Here is a 16,609-nt window from a genome sequence, read left to right as displayed (position 1 = left end):
CCGCAACTCTAAATTATCATGAAATCAATCCTTCACGCTTGCAGTTAGGGGTGGCAATTCGGGTCCAAATCAGGTTGGCGGGTCGGGTTCGGGTCAACAGACCCGCCAGAAAATCTGTTGACCCGAACCCCGACCCGCCAACCCGTGACGGGTCAGGTATGCTGACCCGGACCCGAAAATTTCAGGTTTACGGGGCGGCGGGTCGACCCGAAATGACCCGAAACTTAATTTTAATTTATTAATTTATCACTGTAATTTCTAATAAAATCAATTTCTCACAAAACTAATTACATAATCAAGTAATAAAAATTTAAATAAATGATTCCAAATCAAATCTAAAATAAATTAAACACCGTAAAAGTGTTTTATCCCAAGCAAAATATAAAATAAATTAAAACAATACAAAAGTGAAAAATAATATAATATATTATTTGTCCAAGTATAATAATTTCAACTTCACACAAATTAAATAAATTCGTTTAGGATTAAGTAATTAATGCCTTTGAAAAAAAGAATAACTTAGTTTAGTTAGATAAAATTATTTTTATGTTTATTAAATTATTTTTAATTCGTAAACGGGTCATATCGGGTCATATCAGGTCACCACGGGTTGACCCGAAATCGACCGGTTTTCTTTTCGGGTTCATCGGGTCCAACCCGATTCTGACCCGAATTCCCGAAACCTCAACCCAAACCCATTAATTTCGTGTTAGGTTCGTGTCGTGTCGAAAATTGCCACCCCTAGTTGCGGTGATACATTTGCGCCGACAAATTTGAGCGACGATCCGGGCTTTGATCGAGCCGTACCGTTCCTGATTTGTCTCGCGCCTTCAGATCCTCCTTCACGCTTCGACAAGAAGCAAAATATTAAGCAATCGTTCCGACGGAGCTAAATTACTACAGGATAAAGAACGAATAGGAAATTTGGATTTCGAAACAAAAAAGAGAGGGGTGCAACACGAGGACTTCCCAGGGGGTCACCCATCCTAGTACTACTCTCGCCCAAGCACGCTTAACTTCGGAGTTCTGATGGGATCCGGTGCATTAGTGCTGGTATGATCGCACCCGCCATGTTCCTTTCGCGTTATTCTTTTAAACTACCCCGTCCTGCGAAGCAGTGTGGCTTTTCTAGACCGAAATTCATTTTAAGCGTCAATTCAAGCATTTTCCTCTTATCCTTTTATTTATTTACTTTATATATTTTTTTGTTATTGATTTGCACCCTGTTTTTTTCCCTCATCCCGCAACTCTAAATTATCATGAAATCAATCCTTCACGCTTGCAGTTAGGGGTGGCAATTCGGGTCCAAATCAGGTTGGCGGGTCGGGTTCGGGTCAACAGACCCGCCAGAAAATCTGTTGACCCGAACCCCGACCCGCCAACCCGTGACGGGTCAGGTATGCTGACCCGGACCCGAAAATTTCAGGTTTACGGGGCGGCGGGTCGACCCGAAATGACCCGAAACTTAATTTTAATTTATTAATTTATCACTGTAATTTCTAATAAAATCAATTTCTCACAAAACTAATTACATAATCAAGTAATAAAAATTTAAATAAATGATTCCAAATCAAATCTAAAATAAATTAAACACCGTAAAAGTGTTTTATCCCAAGCAAAATATAAAATAAATTAAAACAATACAAAAGTGAAAAATAATATAATATATTATTTGTCCAAGTATAATAATTTCAACTTCACACAAATTAAATAAATTCGTTTAGGATTAAGTAATTAATGCCTTTGAAAAAAAGAATAACTTAGTTTAGTTAGATAAAATTATTTTTATGTTTATTAAATTATTTTTAATTCGTAAACGGGTCATATCGGGTCATATCAGGTCACCACGGGTTGACCCGAAATCGACCGGTTTTCTTTTCGGGTTCATCGGGTCCAACCCGATTCTGACCCGAATTCCCGAAACCTCAACCCAAACCCATTAATTTCGTGTTAGGTTCGTGTCGTGTCGAAAATTGCCACCCCTAGTTGCGGTGATACATTTGCGCCGACAAATTTGAGCGACGATCCGGGCTTTGATCGAGCCGTACCGTTCCTGATTTGTCTCGCGCCTTCAGATCCTCCTTCACGCTTCGACAAGAAGCAAAATATTAAGCAATCGTTCCGACGGAGCTAAATTACTACAGGATAAAGAACGAATAGGAAATTTGGATTTCGAAACAAAAAAGAGAGGGGTGCAACACGAGGACTTCCCAGGGGGTCACCCATCCTAGTACTACTCTCGCCCAAGCACGCTTAACTTCGGAGTTCTGATGGGATCCGGTGCATTAGTGCTGGTATGATCGCACCCGCCATGTTCCTTTCGCGTTATTCTTTTAAACTACCCCGTCCTGCGAAGCAGTGTGGCTTTTCTAGACCGAAATTCATTTTAAGCGTCAATTCAAGCATTTTCCTCTTATCCTTTTATTTATTTACTTTATATATTTTTTTGTTATTGATTTGCACCCTGTTTTTTTCCCTCATCCCGCAACTCTAAATTATCATGAAATCAATCCTTCACGCTTGCAGTTAGGGGTGGCAATTCGGGTCCAAATCAGGTTGGCGGGTCGGGTTCGGGTCAACAGACCCGCCAGAAAATCTGTTGACCCGAACCCCGACCCGCCAACCCGTGACGGGTCAGGTATGCTGACCCGGACCCGAAAATTTCAGGTTTACGGGGCGGCGGGTCGACCCGAAATGACCCGAAACTTAATTTTAATTTATTAATTTATCACTGTAATTTCTAATAAAATCAATTTCTCACAAAACTAATTACATAATCAAGTAATAAAAATTTAAATAAATGATTCCAAATCAAATCTAAAATAAATTAAACACCGTAAAAGTGTTTTATCCCAAGCAAAATATAAAATAAATTAAAACAATACAAAAGTGAAAAATAATATAATATATTATTTGTCCAAGTATAATAATTTCAACTTCACACAAATTAAATAAATTCGTTTAGGATTAAGTAATTAATGCCTTTGAAAAAAAGAATAACTTAGTTTAGTTAGATAAAATTATTTTTATGTTTATTAAATTATTTTTAATTCGTAAACGGGTCATATCGGGTCATATCAGGTCACCACGGGTTGACCCGAAATCGACCGGTTTTCTTTTCGGGTTCATCGGGTCCAACCCGATTCTGACCCGAATTCCCGAAACCTCAACCCAAACCCATTAATTTCGTGTTAGGTTCGTGTCGTGTCGAAAATTGCCACCCCTAGTTGCGGTGATACATTTGCGCCGACAAATTTGAGCGACGATCCGGGCTTTGATCGAGCCGTACCGTTCCTGATTTGTCTCGCGCCTTCAGATCCTCCTTCACGCTTCGACAAGAAGCAAAATATTAAGCAATCGTTCCGACGGAGCTAAATTACTACAGGATAAAGAACGAATAGGAAATTTGGATTTCGAAACAAAAAAGAGAGGGGTGCAACACGAGGACTTCCCAGGGGGTCACCCATCCTAGTACTACTCTCGCCCAAGCACGCTTAACTTCGGAGTTCTGATGGGATCCGGTGCATTAGTGCTGGTATGATCGCACCCGCCATGTTCCTTTCGCGTTATTCTTTTAAACTACCCCGTCCTGCGAAGCAGTGTGGCTTTTCTAGACCGAAATTCATTTTAAGCGTCAATTCAAGCATTTTCCTCTTATCCTTTTATTTATTTACTTTATATTTTTTTTTGTTATTGATTTGCACCCTGTTTTTTTCCCTCATCCCGCAACTCTAAATTATCATGAAATCAATCCTTCACGCTTGCAGTTAGGGGAGGCAATTCGGGTCCAAATCAGGTTGGCGGGTCGGGTTCGGGTCAACAGACCCGCCAGAAAATCTGTTGACCCGAACCCCGACCCGCCAACCCGTGACGGGTCAGGTATGCTGACCCGGACCCGAAAATTTCAGGTTTACGGGGCGGCGGGTCGACCCGAAATGACCCGAAACTTAATTTTAATTTATTAATTTATCACTGTAATTTCTAATAAAATCAATTTCTCACAAAACTAATTACATAATCAAGTAATAAAAATTTAAATAAATGATTCCAAATCAAATCTAAAATAAATTAAACACCGTAAAAGTGTTTTATCCCAAGCAAAATATAAAATAAATTAAAACAATACAAAAGTGAAAAATAATATAATATATTATTTGTCCAAGTATAATAATTTCAACTTCACACAAATTAAATAAATTCGTTTAGGATTAAGTAATTAATGCCTTTGAAAAAAAGAATAACTTAGTTTAGTTAGATAAAATTATTTTTATGTTTATTAAATTATTTTTAATTCGTAAACGGGTCATATCGGGTCATATCAGGTCACCACGGGTTGACCCGAAATCGACCGGTTTTCTTTTCGGGTTCATCGGGTCCAACCCGATTCTGACCCGAATTCCCGAAACCTCAACCCAAACCCATTAATTTCGTGTTAGGTTCGTGTCGTGTCGAAAATTGCCACCCCTAGTTGCGGTGATACATTTGCGCCGACAAATTTGAGCGACGATCCGGGCTTTGATCGAGCCGTACCGTTCCTGATTTGTCTCGCGCCTTCAGATCCTCCTTCACGCTTCGACAAGAAGCAAAATATTAAGCAATCGTTCCGACGGAGCTAAATTACTACAGGATAAAGAACGAATAGGAAATTTGGATTTCGAAACAAAAAAGAGAGGGGTGCAACACGAGGACTTCCCAGGGGGTCACCCATCCTAGTACTACTCTCGCCCAAGCACGCTTAACTTCGGAGTTCTGATGGGATCCGGTGCATTAGTGCTGGTATGATCGCACCCGCCATGTTCCTTTCGCGTTATTCTTTTAAACTACCCCGTCCTGCGAAGCAGTGTGGCTTTTCTAGACCGAAATTCATTTTAAGCGTCAATTCAAGCATTTTCCTCTTATCCTTTTATTTATTTACTTTATATTTTTTTTTGTTATTGATTTGCACCCTGTTTTTTTCCCTCATCCCGCAACTCTAAATTATCATGAAATCAATCCTTCACGCTTGCAGTTAGGGGAGGCAATTCGGGTCCAAATCAGGTTGGCGGGTCGGGTTCGGGTCAACAGACCCGCCAGAAAATCTGTTGACCCGAACCCCGACCCGCCAACCCGTGACGGGTCAGGTATGCTGACCCGGACCCGAAAATTTCAGGTTTACGGGGCGGCGGGTCGACCCGAAATGACCCGAAACTTAATTTTAATTTATTAATTTATCACTGTAATTTCTAATAAAATCAATTTCTCACAAAACTAATTACATAATCAAGTAATAAAAATTTAAATAAATGATTCCAAATCAAATCTAAAATAAATTAAACACCGTAAAAGTGTTTTATCCCAAGCAAAATATAAAATAAATTAAAACAATACAAAAGTGAAAAATAATATAATATATTATTTGTCCAAGTATAATAATTTCAACTTCACACAAATTAAATAAATTCGTTTAGGATTAAGTAATTAATGCCTTTGAAAAAAAGAATAACTTAGTTTAGTTAGATAAAATTATTTTTATGTTTATTAAATTATTTTTAATTCGTAAACGGGTCATATCGGGTCATATCAGGTCACCACGGGTTGACCCGAAATCGACCGGTTTTCTTTTCGGGTTCATCGGGTCCAACCCGATTCTGACCCGAATTCCCGAAACCTCAACCCAAACCCATTAATTTCGTGTTAGGTTCGTGTCGTGTCGAAAATTGCCACCCCTAGTTGCGGTGATACATTTGCGCCGACAAATTTGAGCGACGATCCGGGCTTTGATCGAGCCGTACCGTTCCTGATTTGTCTCGCGCCTTCAGATCCTCCTTCACGCTTCGACAAGAAGCAAAATATTAAGCAATCGTTCCGACGGAGCTAAATTACTACAGGATAAAGAACGAATAGGAAATTTGGATTTCGAAACAAAAAAGAGAGGGGTGCAACACGAGGACTTCCCAGGGGGTCACCCATCCTAGTACTACTCTCGCCCAAGCACGCTTAACTTCGGAGTTCTGATGGGATCCGGTGCATTAGTGCTGGTATGATCGCACCCGCCATGTTCCTTTCGCGTTATTCTTTTAAACTACCCCGTCCTGCGAAGCAGTGTGGCTTTTCTAGACCGAAATTCATTTTAAGCGTCAATTCAAGCATTTTCCTCTTATCCTTTTATTTATTTACTTTATATTTTTTTTTGTTATTGATTTGCACCCTGTTTTTTTCCCTCATCCCGCAACTCTAAATTATCATGAAATCAATCCTTCACGCTTGCAGTTAGGGGTGGCAATTCGGGTCCAAATCAGGTTGGCGGGTCGGGTTCGGGTCAACAGACCCGCCAGAAAATCTGTTGACCCGAACCCCGACCCGCCAACCCGTGACGGGTCAGGTATGCTGACCCGGACCCGAAAATTTCAGGTTTACGGGGCGGCGGGTCGACCCGAAATGACCCGAAACTTAATTTTAATTTATTAATTTATCACTGTAATTTCTAATAAAATCAATTTCTCACAAAACTAATTACATAATCAAGTAATAAAAATTTAAATAAATGATTCCAAATCAAATCTAAAATAAATTAAACACCGTAAAAGTGTTTTATCCCAAGCAAAATATAAAATAAATTAAAACAATACAAAAGTGAAAAATAATATAATATATTATTTGTCCAAGTATAATAATTTCAACTTCACACAAATTAAATAAATTCGTTTAGGATTAAGTAATTAATGCCTTTGAAAAAAAGAATAACTTAGTTTAGTTAGATAAAATTATTTTTATGTTTATTAAATTATTTTTAATTCGTAAACGGGTCATATCGGGTCATATCAGGTCACCACGGGTTGACCCGAAATCGACCGGTTTTCTTTTCGGGTTCATCGGGTCCAACCCGATTCTGACCCGAATTCCCGAAACCTCAACCCAAACCCATTAATTTCGTGTTAGGTTCGTGTCGTGTCGAAAATTGCCACCCCTAGTTGCGGTGATACATTTGCGCCGACAAATTTGAGCGACGATCCGGGCTTTGATCGAGCCGTACCGTTCCTGATTTGTCTCGCGCCTTCAGATCCTCCTTCACGCTTCGACAAGAAGCAAAATATTAAGCAATCGTTCCGACGGAGCTAAATTACTACAGGATAAAGAACGAATAGGAAATTTGGATTTCGAAACAAAAAAGAGAGGGGTGCAACACGAGGACTTCCCAGGGGGTCACCCATCCTAGTACTACTCTCGCCCAAGCACGCTTAACTTCGGAGTTCTGATGGGATCCGGTGCATTAGTGCTGGTATGATCGCACCCGCCATGTTCCTTTCGCGTTATTCTTTTAAACTACCCCGTCCTGCGAAGCAGTGTGGCTTTTCTAGACCGAAATTCATTTTAAGCGTCAATTCAAGCATTTTCCTCTTATCCTTTTATTTATTTACTTTATATATTTTTTTGTTATTGATTTGCACCCTGTTTTTTTCCCTCATCCCGCAACTCTAAATTATCATGAAATCAATCCTTCACGCTTGCAGTTAGGGGTGGCAATTCGGGTCCAAATCAGGTTGGCGGGTCGGGTTCGGGTCAACAGACCCGCCAGAAAATCTGTTGACCCGAACCCCGACCCGCCAACCCGTGACGGGTCAGGTATGCTGACCCGGACCCGAAAATTTCAGGTTTACGGGGCGGCGGGTCGACCCGAAATGACCCGAAACTTAATTTTAATTTATTAATTTATCACTGTAATTTCTAATAAAATCAATTTCTCACAAAACTAATTACATAATCAAGTAATAAAAATTTAAATAAATGATTCCAAATCAAATCTAAAATAAATTAAACACCGTAAAAGTGTTTTATCCCAAGCAAAATATAAAATAAATTAAAACAATACAAAAGTGAAAAATAATATAATATATTATTTGTCCAAGTATAATAATTTCAACTTCACACAAATTAAATAAATTCGTTTAGGATTAAGTAATTAATGCCTTTGAAAAAAAGAATAACTTAGTTTAGTTAGATAAAATTATTTTTATGTTTATTAAATTATTTTTAATTCGTAAACGGGTCATATCGGGTCATATCAGGTCACCACGGGTTGACCCGAAATCGACCGGTTTTCTTTTCGGGTTCATCGGGTCCAACCCGATTCTGACCCGAATTCCCGAAACCTCAACCCAAACCCATTAATTTCGTGTTAGGTTCGTGTCGTGTCGAAAATTGCCACCCCTAGTTGCGGTGATACATTTGCGCCGACAAATTTGAGCGACGATCCGGGCTTTGATCGAGCCGTACCGTTCCTGATTTGTCTCGCGCCTTCAGATCCTCCTTCACGCTTCGACAAGAAGCAAAATATTAAGCAATCGTTCCGACGGAGCTAAATTACTACAGGATAAAGAACGAATAGGAAATTTGGATTTCGAAACAAAAAAGAGAGGGGTGCAACACGAGGACTTCCCAGGGGGTCACCCATCCTAGTACTACTCTCGCCCAAGCACGCTTAACTTCGGAGTTCTGATGGGATCCGGTGCATTAGTGCTGGTATGATCGCACCCGCCATGTTCCTTTCGCGTTATTCTTTTAAACTACCCCGTCCTGCGAAGCAGTGTGGCTTTTCTAGACCGAAATTCATTTTAAGCGTCAATTCAAGCATTTTCCTCTTATCCTTTTATTTATTTACTTTATATTTTTTTTTGTTATTGATTTGCACCCTGTTTTTTTCCCTCATCCCGCAACTCTAAATTATCATGAAATCAATCCTTCACGCTTGCAGTTAGGGGTGGCAATTCGGGTCCAAATCAGGTTGGCGGGTCGGGTTCGGGTCAACAGACCCGCCAGAAAATCTGTTGACCCGAACCCCGACCCGCCAACCCGTGACGGGTCAGGTATGCTGACCCGGACCCGAAAATTTCAGGTTTACGGGGCGGCGGGTCGACCCGAAATGACCCGAAACTTAATTTTAATTTATTAATTTATCACTGTAATTTCTAATAAAATCAATTTCTCACAAAACTAATTACATAATCAAGTAATAAAAATTTAAATAAATGATTCCAAATCAAATCTAAAATAAATTAAACACCGTAAAAGTGTTTTATCCCAAGCAAAATATAAAATAAATTAAAACAATACAAAAGTGAAAAATAATATAATATATTATTTGTCCAAGTATAATAATTTCAACTTCACACAAATTAAATAAATTCGTTTAGGATTAAGTAATTAATGCCTTTGAAAAAAAGAATAACTTAGTTTAGTTAGATAAAATTATTTTTATGTTTATTAAATTATTTTTAATTCGTAAACGGGTCATATCGGGTCATATCAGGTCACCACGGGTTGACCCGAAATCGACCGGTTTTCTTTTCGGGTTCATCGGGTCCAACCCGATTCTGACCCGAATTCCCGAAACCTCAACCCAAACCCATTAATTTCGTGTTAGGTTCGTGTCGTGTCGAAAATTGCCACCCCTAGTTGCGGTGATACATTTGCGCCGACAAATTTGAGCGACGATCCGGGCTTTGATCGAGCCGTACCGTTCCTGATTTGTCTCGCGCCTTCAGATCCTCCTTCACGCTTCGACAAGAAGCAAAATATTAAGCAATCGTTCCGACGGAGCTAAATTACTACAGGATAAAGAACGAATAGGAAATTTGGATTTCGAAACAAAAAAGAGAGGGGTGCAACACGAGGACTTCCCAGGGGGTCACCCATCCTAGTACTACTCTCGCCCAAGCACGCTTAACTTCGGAGTTCTGATGGGATCCGGTGCATTAGTGCTGGTATGATCGCACCCGCCATGTTCCTTTCGCGTTATTCTTTTAAACTACCCCGTCCTGCGAAGCAGTGTGGCTTTTCTAGACCGAAATTCATTTTAAGCGTCAATTCAAGCATTTTCCTCTTATCCTTTTATTTATTTACTTTATATATTTTTTTGTTATTGATTTGCACCCTGTTTTTTTCCCTCATCCCGCAACTCTAAATTATCATGAAATCAATCCTTCACGCTTGCAGTTAGGGGTGGCAATTCGGGTCCAAATCAGGTTGGCGGGTCGGGTTCGGGTCAACAGACCCGCCAGAAAATCTGTTGACCCGAACCCCGACCCGCCAACCCGTGACGGGTCAGGTATGCTGACCCGGACCCGAAAATTTCAGGTTTACGGGGCGGCGGGTCGACCCGAAATGACCCGAAACTTAATTTTAATTTATTAATTTATCACTGTAATTTCTAATAAAATCAATTTCTCACAAAACTAATTACATAATCAAGTAATAAAAATTTAAATAAATGATTCCAAATCAAATCTAAAATAAATTAAACACCGTAAAAGTGTTTTATCCCAAGCAAAATATAAAATAAATTAAAACAATACAAAAGTGAAAAATAATATAATATATTATTTGTCCAAGTATAATAATTTCAACTTCACACAAATTAAATAAATTCGTTTAGGATTAAGTAATTAATGCCTTTGAAAAAAAGAATAACTTAGTTTAGTTAGATAAAATTATTTTTATGTTTATTAAATTATTTTTAATTCGTAAACGGGTCATATCGGGTCATATCAGGTCACCACGGGTTGACCCGAAATCGACCGGTTTTCTTTTCGGGTTCATCGGGTCCAACCCGATTCTGACCCGAATTCCCGAAACCTCAACCCAAACCCATTAATTTCGTGTTAGGTTCGTGTCGTGTCGAAAATTGCCACCCCTAGTTGCGGTGATACATTTGCGCCGACAAATTTGAGCGACGATCCGGGCTTTGATCGAGCCGTACCGTTCCTGATTTGTCTCGCGCCTTCAGATCCTCCTTCACGCTTCGACAAGAAGCAAAATATTAAGCAATCGTTCCGACGGAGCTAAATTACTACAGGATAAAGAACGAATAGGAAATTTGGATTTCGAAACAAAAAAGAGAGGGGTGCAACACGAGGACTTCCCAGGGGGTCACCCATCCTAGTACTACTCTCGCCCAAGCACGCTTAACTTCGGAGTTCTGATGGGATCCGGTGCATTAGTGCTGGTATGATCGCACCCGCCATGTTCCTTTCGCGTTATTCTTTTAAACTACCCCGTCCTGCGAAGCAGTGTGGCTTTTCTAGACCGAAATTCATTTTAAGCGTCAATTCAAGCATTTTCCTCTTATCCTTTTATTTATTTACTTTATATATTTTTTTGTTATTGATTTGCACCCTGTTTTTTTCCCTCATCCCGCAACTCTAAATTATCATGAAATCAATCCTTCACGCTTGCAGTTAGGGGTGGCAATTCGGGTCCAAATCAGGTTGGCGGGTCGGGTTCGGGTCAACAGACCCGCCAGAAAATCTGTTGACCCGAACCCCGACCCGCCAACCCGTGACGGGTCAGGTATGCTGACCCGGACCCGAAAATTTCAGGTTTACGGGGCGGCGGGTCGACCCGAAATGACCCGAAACTTAATTTTAATTTATTAATTTATCACTGTAATTTCTAATAAAATCAATTTCTCACAAAACTAATTACATAATCAAGTAATAAAAATTTAAATAAATGATTCCAAATCAAATCTAAAATAAATTAAACACCGTAAAAGTGTTTTATCCCAAGCAAAATATAAAATAAATTAAAACAATACAAAAGTGAAAAATAATATAATATATTATTTGTCCAAGTATAATAATTTCAACTTCACACAAATTAAATAAATTCGTTTAGGATTAAGTAATTAATGCCTTTGAAAAAAAGAATAACTTAGTTTAGTTAGATAAAATTATTTTTATGTTTATTAAATTATTTTTAATTCGTAAACGGGTCATATCGGGTCATATCAGGTCACCACGGGTTGACCCGAAATCGACCGGTTTTCTTTTCGGGTTCATCGGGTCCAACCCGATTCTGACCCGAATTCCCGAAACCTCAACCCAAACCCATTAATTTCGTGTTAGGTTCGTGTCGTGTCGAAAATTGCCACCCCTAGTTGCGGTGATACATTTGCGCCGACAAATTTGAGCGACGATCCGGGCTTTGATCGAGCCGTACCGTTCCTGATTTGTCTCGCGCCTTCAGATCCTCCTTCACGCTTCGACAAGAAGCAAAATATTAAGCAATCGTTCCGACGGAGCTAAATTACTACAGGATAAAGAACGAATAGGAAATTTGGATTTCGAAACAAAAAAGAGAGGGGTGCAACACGAGGACTTCCCAGGGGGTCACCCATCCTAGTACTACTCTCGCCCAAGCACGCTTAACTTCGGAGTTCTGATGGGATCCGGTGCATTAGTGCTGGTATGATCGCACCCGCCATGTTCCTTTCGCGTTATTCTTTTAAACTACCCCGTCCTGCGAAGCAGTGTGGCTTTTCTAGACCGAAATTCATTTTAAGCGTCAATTCAAGCATTTTCCTCTTATCCTTTTATTTATTTACTTTATATATTTTTTTGTTATTGATTTGCACCCTGTTTTTTTCCCTCATCCCGCAACTCTAAATTATCATGAAATCAATCCTTCACGCTTGCAGTTAGGGGTGGCAATTCGGGTCCAAATCAGGTTGGCGGGTCGGGTTCGGGTCAACAGACCCGCCAGAAAATCTGTTGACCCGAACCCCGACCCGCCAACCCGTGACGGGTCAGGTATGCTGACCCGGACCCGAAAATTTCAGGTTTACGGGGCGGCGGGTCGACCCGAAATGACCCGAAACTTAATTTTAATTTATTAATTTATCACTGTAATTTCTAATAAAATCAATTTCTCACAAAACTAATTACATAATCAAGTAATAAAAATTTAAATAAATGATTCCAAATCAAATCTAAAATAAATTAAACACCGTAAAAGTGTTTTATCCCAAGCAAAATATAAAATAAATTAAAACAATACAAAAGTGAAAAATAATATAATATATTATTTGTCCAAGTATAATAATTTCAACTTCACACAAATTAAATAAATTCGTTTAGGATTAAGTAATTAATGCCTTTGAAAAAAAGAATAACTTAGTTTAGTTAGATAAAATTATTTTTATGTTTATTAAATTATTTTTAATTCGTAAACGGGTCATATCGGGTCATATCAGGTCACCACGGGTTGACCCGAAATCGACCGGTTTTCTTTTCGGGTTCATCGGGTCCAACCCGATTCTGACCCGAATTCCCGAAACCTCAACCCAAACCCATTAATTTCGTGTTAGGTTCGTGTCGTGTCGAAAATTGCCACCCCTAGTTGCGGTGATACATTTGCGCCGACAAATTTGAGCGACGATCCGGGCTTTGATCGAGCCGTACCGTTCCTGATTTGTCTCGCGCCTTCAGATCCTCCTTCACGCTTCGACAAGAAGCAAAATATTAAGCAATCGTTCCGACGGAGCTAAATTACTACAGGATAAAGAACGAATAGGAAATTTGGATTTCGAAACAAAAAAGAGAGGGGTGCAACACGAGGACTTCCCAGGGGGTCACCCATCCTAGTACTACTCTCGCCCAAGCACGCTTAACTTCGGAGTTCTGATGGGATCCGGTGCATTAGTGCTGGTATGATCGCACCCGCCATGTTCCTTTCGCGTTATTCTTTTAAACTACCCCGTCCTGCGAAGCAGTGTGGCTTTTCTAGACCGAAATTCATTTTAAGCGTCAATTCAAGCATTTTCCTCTTATCCTTTTATTTATTTACTTTATATATTTTTTTGTTATTGATTTGCACCCTGTTTTTTTCCCTCATCCCGCAACTCTAAATTATCATGAAATCAATCCTTCACGCTTGCAGTTAGGGGTGGCAATTCGGGTCCAAATCAGGTTGGCGGGTCGGGTTCGGGTCAACAGACCCGCCAGAAAATCTGTTGACCCGAACCCCGACCCGCCAACCCGTGACGGGTCAGGTATGCTGACCCGGACCCGAAAATTTCAGGTTTACGGGGCGGCGGGTCGACCCGAAATGACCCGAAACTTAATTTTAATTTATTAATTTATCACTGTAATTTCTAATAAAATCAATTTCTCACAAAACTAATTACATAATCAAGTAATAAAAATTTAAATAAATGATTCCAAATCAAATCTAAAATAAATTAAACACCGTAAAAGTGTTTTATCCCAAGCAAAATATAAAATAAATTAAAACAATACAAAAGTGAAAAATAATATAATATATTATTTGTCCAAGTATAATAATTTCAACTTCACACAAATTAAATAAATTCGTTTAGGATTAAGTAATTAATGCCTTTGAAAAAAAGAATAACTTAGTTTAGTTAGATAAAATTATTTTTATGTTTATTAAATTATTTTTAATTCGTAAACGGGTCATATCGGGTCATATCAGGTCACCACGGGTTGACCCGAAATCGACCGGTTTTCTTTTCGGGTTCATCGGGTCCAACCCGATTCTGACCCGAATTCCCGAAACCTCAACCCAAACCCATTAATTTCGTGTTAGGTTCGTGTCGTGTCGAAAATTGCCACCCCTAGTTGCGGTGATACATTTGCGCCGACAAATTTGAGCGACGATCCGGGCTTTGATCGAGCCGTACCGTTCCTGATTTGTCTCGCGCCTTCAGATCCTCCTTCACGCTTCGACAAGAAGCAAAATATTAAGCAATCGTTCCGACGGAGCTAAATTACTACAGGATAAAGAACGAATAGGAAATTTGGATTTCGAAACAAAAAAGAGAGGGGTGCAACACGAGGACTTCCCAGGGGGTCACCCATCCTAGTACTACTCTCGCCCAAGCACGCTTAACTTCGGAGTTCTGATGGGATCCGGTGCATTAGTGCTGGTATGATCGCACCCGCCATGTTCCTTTCGCGTTATTCTTTTAAACTACCCCGTCCTGCGAAGCAGTGTGGCTTTTCTAGACCGAAATTCATTTTAAGCGTCAATTCAAGCATTTTCCTCTTATCCTTTTATTTATTTACTTTATATATTTTTTTGTTATTGATTTGCACCCTGTTTTTTTCCCTCATCCCGCAACTCTAAATTATCATGAAATCAATCCTTCACGCTTGCAGTTAGGGGTGGCAATTCGGGTCCAAATCAGGTTGGCGGGTCGGGTTCGGGTCAACAGACCCGCCAGAAAATCTGTTGACCCGAACCCCGACCCGCCAACCCGTGACGGGTCAGGTATGCTGACCCGGACCCGAAAATTTCAGGTTTACGGGGCGGCGGGTCGACCCGAAATGACCCGAAACTTAATTTTAATTTATTAATTTATCACTGTAATTTCTAATAAAATCAATTTCTCACAAAACTAATTACATAATCAAGTAATAAAAATTTAAATAAATGATTCCAAATCAAATCTAAAATAAATTAAACACCGTAAAAGTGTTTTATCCCAAGCAAAATATAAAATAAATTAAAACAATACAAAAGTGAAAAATAATATAATATATTATTTGTCCAAGTATAATAATTTCAACTTCACACAAATTAAATAAATTCGTTTAGGATTAAGTAATTAATGCCTTTGAAAAAAAGAATAACTTAGTTTAGTTAGATAAAATTATTTTTATGTTTATTAAATTATTTTTAATTCGTAAACGGGTCATATCGGGTCATATCAGGTCACCACGGGTTGACCCGAAATCGACCGGTTTTCTTTTCGGGTTCATCGGGTCCAACCCGATTCTGACCCGAATTCCCGAAACCTCAACCCAAACCCATTAATTTCGTGTTAGGTTCGTGTCGTGTCGAAAATTGCCACCCCTAGTTGCGGTGATACATTTGCGCCGACAAATTTGAGCGACGATCCGGGCTTTGATCGAGCCGTACCGTTCCTGATTTGTCTCGCGCCTTCAGATCCTCCTTCACGCTTCGACAAGAAGCAAAATATTAAGCAATCGTTCCGACGGAGCTAAATTACTACAGGATAAAGAACGAATAGGAAATTTGGATTTCGAAACAAAAAAGAGAGGGGTGCAACACGAGGACTTCCCAGGGGGTCACCCATCCTAGTACTACTCTCGCCCAAGCACGCTTAACTTCGGAGTTCTGATGGGATCCGGTGCATTAGTGCTGGTATGATCGCACCCGCCATGTTCCTTTCGCGTTATTCTTTTAAACTACCCCGTCCTGCGAAGCAGTGTGGCTTTTCTAGACCGAAATTCATTTTAAGCGTCAATTCAAGCATTTTCCTCTTATCCTTTTATTTATTTACTTTATATTTTTTTTTGTTATTGATTTGCACCCTGTTTTTTTCCCTCATCCCGCAACTCTAAATTATCATGAAATCAATCCTTCACGCTTGCAGTTAGGGGAGGCAATTCGGGTCCAAATCAGGTTGGCGGGTCGGGTTCGGGTCAACAGACCCGCCAGAAAATCTGTTGACCCGAACCCCGACCCGCCAACCCGTGACGGGTCAGGTATGCTGACCCGGACCCGAAAATTTCAGGTTTACGGGGCGGCGGGTCGACCCGAAATGACCCGAAACTTAATTTTAATTTATTAATTTATCACTGTAATTTCTAATAAAATCAATTTCTCACAAAACTAATTACATAATCAAGTAATAAAAATTTAAATAAATGATTCCAAATCAAATCTAAAATAAATTAAACACCGTAAAAGTGTTTTATCCCAAGCAAAATATAAAATAAATTAAAACAATACAAAAGTGAAAAATAATATAATATATTATTTGTCCAAGTATAATAATTTCAACTTCACACAAATTAAATAAATT

General features: G+C 39.4%; 13 non-coding genes across 13 annotated transcripts; all 13 read right to left on the bottom strand.

Annotated features, from left to right (window-relative positions):
* Nucleotides 1-948: 948 nt before the first annotated feature.
* On the bottom strand, nucleotides 949-1,067 carry LOC140029212 (5S ribosomal RNA). The gene has a single exon (XR_011833116.1). It is a non-coding gene; the product is annotated as a 5S ribosomal RNA (ribosomal RNA).
* A 1,122-nt stretch (nucleotides 1,068-2,189) lies between these two features.
* LOC140029211 (5S ribosomal RNA) lies at nucleotides 2,190-2,308 on the bottom strand. Its single transcript, XR_011833115.1, has one exon. It is a non-coding gene; the product is annotated as a 5S ribosomal RNA (ribosomal RNA).
* Nucleotides 2,309-3,430: 1,122 nt separating this feature from the next.
* LOC140029210 (5S ribosomal RNA) lies at nucleotides 3,431-3,549 on the bottom strand. The gene has a single exon (XR_011833114.1). It is a non-coding gene; the product is annotated as a 5S ribosomal RNA (ribosomal RNA).
* Nucleotides 3,550-4,671: 1,122 nt separating this feature from the next.
* LOC140029209 (5S ribosomal RNA) lies at nucleotides 4,672-4,790 on the bottom strand. The gene has a single exon (XR_011833113.1). It is a non-coding gene; the product is annotated as a 5S ribosomal RNA (ribosomal RNA).
* A 1,122-nt stretch (nucleotides 4,791-5,912) lies between these two features.
* LOC140029208 (5S ribosomal RNA) lies at nucleotides 5,913-6,031 on the bottom strand. The gene has a single exon (XR_011833112.1). It is a non-coding gene; the product is annotated as a 5S ribosomal RNA (ribosomal RNA).
* Nucleotides 6,032-7,153: 1,122 nt separating this feature from the next.
* LOC140029206 (5S ribosomal RNA) lies at nucleotides 7,154-7,272 on the bottom strand. Its single transcript, XR_011833110.1, has one exon. It is a non-coding gene; the product is annotated as a 5S ribosomal RNA (ribosomal RNA).
* Nucleotides 7,273-8,394: 1,122 nt separating this feature from the next.
* LOC140029205 (5S ribosomal RNA) lies at nucleotides 8,395-8,513 on the bottom strand. Its single transcript, XR_011833109.1, has one exon. It is a non-coding gene; the product is annotated as a 5S ribosomal RNA (ribosomal RNA).
* Nucleotides 8,514-9,635: 1,122 nt separating this feature from the next.
* Nucleotides 9,636-9,754, bottom strand: LOC140029204 (5S ribosomal RNA). Its single transcript, XR_011833108.1, has one exon. It is a non-coding gene; the product is annotated as a 5S ribosomal RNA (ribosomal RNA).
* A 1,122-nt stretch (nucleotides 9,755-10,876) lies between these two features.
* On the bottom strand, nucleotides 10,877-10,995 carry LOC140029203 (5S ribosomal RNA). The gene has a single exon (XR_011833107.1). It is a non-coding gene; the product is annotated as a 5S ribosomal RNA (ribosomal RNA).
* A 1,122-nt stretch (nucleotides 10,996-12,117) lies between these two features.
* LOC140029202 (5S ribosomal RNA) lies at nucleotides 12,118-12,236 on the bottom strand. The gene has a single exon (XR_011833106.1). It is a non-coding gene; the product is annotated as a 5S ribosomal RNA (ribosomal RNA).
* A 1,122-nt stretch (nucleotides 12,237-13,358) lies between these two features.
* Nucleotides 13,359-13,477, bottom strand: LOC140029201 (5S ribosomal RNA). The gene has a single exon (XR_011833105.1). It is a non-coding gene; the product is annotated as a 5S ribosomal RNA (ribosomal RNA).
* A 1,122-nt stretch (nucleotides 13,478-14,599) lies between these two features.
* LOC140029200 (5S ribosomal RNA) lies at nucleotides 14,600-14,718 on the bottom strand. The gene has a single exon (XR_011833104.1). It is a non-coding gene; the product is annotated as a 5S ribosomal RNA (ribosomal RNA).
* Nucleotides 14,719-15,840: 1,122 nt separating this feature from the next.
* LOC140029199 (5S ribosomal RNA) lies at nucleotides 15,841-15,959 on the bottom strand. Its single transcript, XR_011833103.1, has one exon. It is a non-coding gene; the product is annotated as a 5S ribosomal RNA (ribosomal RNA).
* Between the last annotated feature and the right edge of the window lie 650 nt (nucleotides 15,960-16,609).

Source organism: Coffea arabica, chromosome 11e (genome assembly GCF_036785885.1).
Source record: "Coffea arabica cultivar ET-39 chromosome 11e, Coffea Arabica ET-39 HiFi, whole genome shotgun sequence".
NCBI classification, from domain to species: domain Eukaryota; kingdom Viridiplantae; phylum Streptophyta; class Magnoliopsida; order Gentianales; family Rubiaceae; genus Coffea; species Coffea arabica.
The sequence above is the reverse complement of the archived record's forward strand: the minus strand, read 5'-3'. Positions and strand labels throughout refer to the sequence as shown.